The sequence below is a fragment of the Penaeus monodon genome, chromosome 42 (genome assembly GCF_015228065.2).
Source record: "Penaeus monodon isolate SGIC_2016 chromosome 42, NSTDA_Pmon_1, whole genome shotgun sequence".
Taxonomy (NCBI): domain Eukaryota; kingdom Metazoa; phylum Arthropoda; class Malacostraca; order Decapoda; family Penaeidae; genus Penaeus; species Penaeus monodon.
In genome coordinates, this window is record NC_051427.1 from 11,336,791 (window position 1) to 11,343,393 (window position 6,603).

Consider the following 6,603-nt stretch of genomic DNA (forward strand, 5'->3'; position numbering starts at 1 on the left):
AATTTCGAATAACCGCGACAGATTTCCGAACAAGAAGCAAGACAGAATTTCGAACAGGAAACAAGACAGAACTTCAAAAGGAAACAAGACAGAATTTCGAACAGGAAACAAGACAATTTCAAACAAGAAGTGAGACAGAATTTCGAACAAGAACCGAGACAGGATTTCGAACAGGAAACGAGGCAGGATTTCGAACAAGAAACGAGATAGAATTTTGGACAGGAAGCGAGACAGAATTTTGGCAGGAAACGTGACAGAATTTCGAACAGGAAGCGAGACAGAATTTCGAACAAAAACGAGACAGAATTTCGGACAGAAAGCGAGACAGAATATTAAACAGAACCGGACAGAATTTCGAACAGAGAGCGAGACGGAATTTCGAACAAGAAGCAAGACAGAAATCGAGACAGTTCGAAATCCGATTTGGAACCCAACGCTTCCAATGGTCGATGCTCGCAAAATGAACACACATTGAAGTCATAAACCTTGCGAAATCACTTGCCAATACCTCAACGAAGCAGATAATTGCTGTCATCACAATCCACAACCATCTGTGACTCACTTCGGCGAGAAATCCTTTTGTGGAAATCAAATAAATTCTATTTGTGTCACGTTTTCTGTTACGGGTTATTGCCTCATACTCTCAATCGGAAGATATGATCACTGTGTAATTTTGATATGTAAATACACTAGTTTTTTTCGTTAAATGCAAATTACTTTATTCAGGTTCGCAGGTCATAGGGTATTTTTTTTTTGCGACAAATACTGATAATAATTAAAATATATCCGCATTTTTTTAAAAGACATTACCTTTGCTTAAATGTAGATTTCGCTTTTTATACACCACATAAAGATAAATATATTTGTCTGTGTTCAGTGCAGTTTATAAAACCTGCTTCCCCTCAGCATGTTAATAACTTTTATCTTAGTTTAGGTACATCAATATTCCTTCAATCGATGAGCGTAAAAAAAAGAAAAAAAAAAAAACTCGCGGAGGGCAAGAGTGAAGCCAAAGTTCCTTTTTTGTTGTTATTGTTGTCACTAATTGGAAACTAACCCATTATTTTACTCTCTCTTTCTCACCCTCTGTCACTGTCTATCTCTCTCTCTCTCTCTCTTTCTCACCCTCTGTCTCTGTTTGTCTGTCTGTCTGTCTGTCTGTCTGTCTCTCTTTCTCCCTCTTTCCCTCTCTCTCACCCCCCAGTCTCTCTCTCTCTCTCTCATCTTCCCTCACCCCCCTCTATCTCATTTTTCCTCCCCCCCCCTCTCTCTCATTTTCCCTCCGCCCTCTCTCTCTCTCTCATTCTCCCCCCCCCCTCTCTCTCAATCATTCTAAATCCCTGCCCCCTTCTTATTTTCTATCTATCTATCTGTCTATCTATCTCTCGTTGTAATTCCTCTTTATTACCCCCGTACCTACAAATAAAGCAAATTTCTTTATTGCGATTGTGAAAAGGATGAAATGAAACAGTTGTGTAATTGCTTGTGATTGCATTTTCGATTTCGCTTTGTGAGTGTTATTGGCATCATTTCTCTCGTGGTTCGCAATTGAGAGAGACATAGACGGAATCGCCAACAGGAGATGGAGAAGGAAGGAACGAGTGATGACGACATGCAGGAGAGAATTGATGATGTTGAGGGGAAAATGGGAAAAAATCGTTCTGTAAGAAATGATAGGCATTGTATCGATAGATGGGGGTAAGGGAGCTCACCTTGGAAACGTATATGGAGTGAGAAAGAAAGACACACACACACAAACATTTTTTTCTGCTCATAATAGACAAACAACTCTCTCCAGTTGCTTCACATTTTCATTAACTCAATTTTGACCCCCCCCCAAAAAAAAAAAAAAAAATAATAATAACAAATAAGAAACAAACGCAAACATTCGAAATAGTCCCCGAATATAACTCGGAAGGATCACTTACTGAACGCGTTGTTACTATCACGAGATCATAATGTAAAGCCTGTGTTTGTACTAGCTGGAACTGTGGGTTGTGATAATGAAGTGATTTGTGGTATTGAAGTGAGTGGTGAGTGCCATATTGTGATGCTGTTATATACGGGCTATGATGATAGTACTGTCGTACGTATATTGTTGTAATCAATAATCATATGATTATATTACATATACACGCCATGTGAAATATAGATTGTGTTTAGTTTATATTGCTCTGTAGCATATCACCCATGTAAAATAATGAGATTCTCTATGATTTGCAGTGTACAATATTTTATTTTGTCTCTGTAGTCACACGTCTGGCAGCAGCACTCTCGGGCAGAGCCTGGCGTGGGGCAGAGGACCATGAAGAACTCCCTTTTATTTTTGTCAGAGCTGATCTCCAATGAACTTACTTTAGTTTTCATCGGTGTATTCTTCACCCTCAAGCATCGCAGAGAAACACCAAACAAACACATATACGAACATGACACAGTGAGTATACGAACAGGAACTAGGAACAAGTTGAGAGAACTGGAGGTTCTTACTAGCTGGTACTAGGAACAAGTTGAGAAAACTGGAGGTTCTTACTGCTGGAACTAAGAGCAAGGAGAGAGAAGTTGGGGCCCTTACTAGCTAGAACTAGGAGCAAGGAAGAGAAGTAGAGATCCTTACTAGGTGGAAAAAGGAGCAAGGGAAGAGATTTAAGATCCTTTACTAGTTGGAACTAGGAACAAGGGAAGAGATCTTGAGGCTCTTAGTAGCTGGAACTCTGAGCAAAGGAAAAAAAGGCCTTTTACTAGGAACTAGGAGCAAGAGAAAAGAACTTGAAGCCCTTACTGGCTAGTTGTAGGAGAGAGAAAAGAGAACTCAAGTCCCTTACTAGCAAGAACTTGGAGCCAAAAATGATATTTGAGCCAAAAATTAACTTGCAGTTTGCCACAGACGATTTCGCAACACTACGATTTTTTTATGGGGAGACTAAGCTAGAAATATTTCCTTCCTATGTTCGATTTATTAATATTCTTAAATGCCATAATACCCTCAAAAATGACAAACCAAATGGGACGAACAAGCAAGTGGAGCCTATTTGCAACTTAGTCACTGCGTTCTTAATCCCTCTTCGTATAAATAATAGAAAGAAAGAAGGAAAAATGAAAGAAAACTGAGAAAGGAAATAGTAATGGATATCGACATTAATGTAAATGATGCTCGTTGACAATTAGTCTGCTTTTTTTTTTTTTTTTTTTTTTTTTTTTGTCACTGAGACTGCCTTGCCATAAATAGCAGTCATATAAACGTACTAAAAAGTCTATATACATTTTGCAACAAGATTCTTGCAAAGTTAACAACCAATTTGTGTAAATGTACAAGTTAATCACTATTTTCTTCTTCCCTCTTATCAATTATTATTATTGTTGTTATTATTACTGAATATCGTTAGAATATACTAAAATGCTATATACATTTAAAATCAGTAAGAAAATGGTCTTATTCTGTGACAACCAATTTGTTTCTAACTAAACATTTAAACTTTGGAAAAGCTGTCCCAGATCTCCACGAGCTATTCTCTCCTTTCAGTTTGTGACGTCTTTAAGAAAAAGTTTCTGAAATAAAAAAATGAAATAGAACCAAATTCAAAATTTAAAAGAGGGATGGTATTTTTCTCAGCCACTGGGGAGCTTGTTCTGCTGTTCTGTCTGTCAGTCAGTGTCTCAGTCATTTAGTCTGCCTGCCTGTCTATCAGTCTGTCTGTCTGTTTGTCAGTCTGTCTGTCTGTCTGTCTGTTTGCCTGCTTGTCTGCCTCATTGTCTGTCAGTATGTCTACTTTCCTGCTTCCCTGTCTATCTGTCTGTCTATTAGTCTGCCTGCCTGTCTATATATATATTATACAAATATATATATTTACACACACCCACACCCACACCCACACCCACACACACACACACACACACACACACACACACACACACACACACACACACACACCACACACACACACACACACACACAATATATATATATATATATATATATATATATATATATATATATATATGTGTGTGTGTGTGTGTGTGTGTGTGTGTGTGTGTGTGTGTGTGTGTGTGTGTGTGTGTGTGTGTGTTTGTGTGTGTGTGTGTGTGTGTGTGTAAACACATTATATATATATATATATATATAATATATATATATATATATATATATATATATATATATATATATATATATATATATAGTATGTGTGCGTATGTGTAAAGATAGAATGAGAGAGAGAGTGTGTAAAAAGCCTCAATAGATGGACTGTTGGGTACAATGATTGAATGATACGACTTGACTGTTTATAAGAATAGACCATAAGCGACCGAAGCGATGGTCTGGCAGCAAACGCTGAGCGGTAGCGCGCCCTGGCCAGCGGAGGGCCGAGGGAAGGTCTTGACTCTACGGTGACGAGATTCGTTCTTAAGGTCCCTCCCCGTCACCAATACTTGTCATCTTGGCTCCCATAAGATGACCACAATTGCCATCTTGGAATCACCGTGGAGCTCACGTGGAACCAGGTTTGGCTTAGGGTGGTATGGGTGTATGCTTGTATGCTTATTGGCCCGCCAGAGAGAGAGAGAGAGAGGGGGGTGTAGAGAGGGGGCGCAGACAGATAAAATAATAGAGTGAGAGAGATGGGGGGGGGTAGAGACGGGGAAGGGGGCAGATAGATGAAATAATAGAGTGAGAGAGAGAGGGGGTAGATAAAAGAAGGGAGAGAGAGGGGAAGGGAGAGAGAGAGAAAGAGAGAGAGAGAGAGAGAGAGAGAGAGAGAGAGAGAGAGAGAGAGAGAGAGAGAGAGAGAGAGAGAGAGAGAGAGAGAGATAAAGATAAATAGATAGAGACAGAGGTAGATCGATAAACAGATAAGAGAGCAAGAAAAAGAGTATACAACCAAAGCGAATGAGACATAAGGGAGACGCAGACAAAGCTAAATAGCGGGAGACAGAGAGAAATAAGATTTAGCAGGGATAAGGAAAGCTTGCAATACAAATTTCGTAATTCAGCAACAAAAATCAATAATGATGAAAGTTAACCGTCTTTCCCCCCCAAAAAATATACATAATTAATTTCTCTCTAACAATTTTGCAAACGCTTTGGTTAAAAGTTAAAATACATAATCATGTTTCGCAAAAAACATGCTTCATAATTCCAACAAACCCTAAAGATTATTTAGGAAAATATGCCATTACTTGACATAATTGCATATTACCTTATTTGCTGTAAAACGGGTTACAATTAACATATTTTCAAATTATAAGTTACGAGAGAGAGAGAGAGAGAGAGAGAGAGAGAGAGAGAGAGAGAGACAGTGTGAGGGAGGGAGGGGAGAGGGAGGGAAGGAGAGGGAAGGAGGAAGAGAAAGAGAGAGAGGGAGAGAGAGAGATTATCATAATAAATGCAAAAGAAAAATGGAAAAGTCCTGTTTCTGGTGAATTTTCTAGTACATCTTTGATAACCCAGATGTGTCGATATATCATACATGTATTTTTCTGTTTTGGTGATAAATTTATCATTTTTTATATTAGACACACATAAATTCATATCTCACATTCACAAGGACACAGACATACCTACAATTAGAGAAAGAAAGCAAGAAAATAATTTTTAATTTGAAAGACTAGTAAATACGATGCTCTTTCTCGTGTCAAAACAGCACACAAGAATTAGCATGCGAGGATGTGTGTGCGATAACATGAAACAGAATGCTAGATTGTGTGTGGACATGATCAAACTCGAAATAACAATGAACCCACGCAAAAAAAAAAAAAAAAAAAAAGTATTAAAATAAATACCTAACAGAAACGTGTCAGAATTTGCAATCTATCAAGCACTCTCTCTCTCTCTCCTTCTCTCTCTGTCTCTGCCTATCTGTCTCTGTCTCTCTCTCTCTCTCTCTCTCTCTCTCTCTCTTCTCTCTCTCTCTCTCCTCTCTCTCTCTCTCTCCTCTCTCTCTCTCTCTCTCTCTCCTTCTCTCTCTCTCTCTCTCTCTCTCTCTCTCTCCCCTACTCTCTCTCCTCTCTCCTCTCTCTCTCTCTCTCTCCCTCCGGGCTAGTACAGTGGTAACGTGTCGGCCTCTCATCCGAGGGGTCGGCGGTTCGCGCCCCGCCCAGGCGCGAGAAGTTGCAACTGTCGCCTGGAGGTTACTGCTGTGGCTGGGCACCACGGCGGGCAAGGACTCGGTTCCGCCGAGTCAGCAGCAGCTGACACACGTGAGCAAAATCAAACAGACAGTATGTCACACTAAGAATATCCATTGTAACAAATGGAATCAAAACCTAAACCAAACTCTCTCTCTCTCTACCTTTCTCTGTCTGTCTGTTTGTCTCTCTCTCAATTACTCTCTCTCTCTCTCTCTACCTTTCTCTGTCTACCTGTCTCTTTCTCTTTTTTTTTCTCTCTCTGTCTCCCTCCCTCCTCTCTCTCTTCCCCCCCTCTCTCTCATCCCCTTTCTGTCACTCTGTCATTTTTCCTTTTTCTATCCATTAAGAATTACCACAACAATGTTAAAGAGTATAAATACAACAATGACAATAAACGGCCTAAACAATAACAATAATGAATAACCCACACGATAATCACACAGACAGACAGCAACAAGAATAACCTGAACATAATCACCA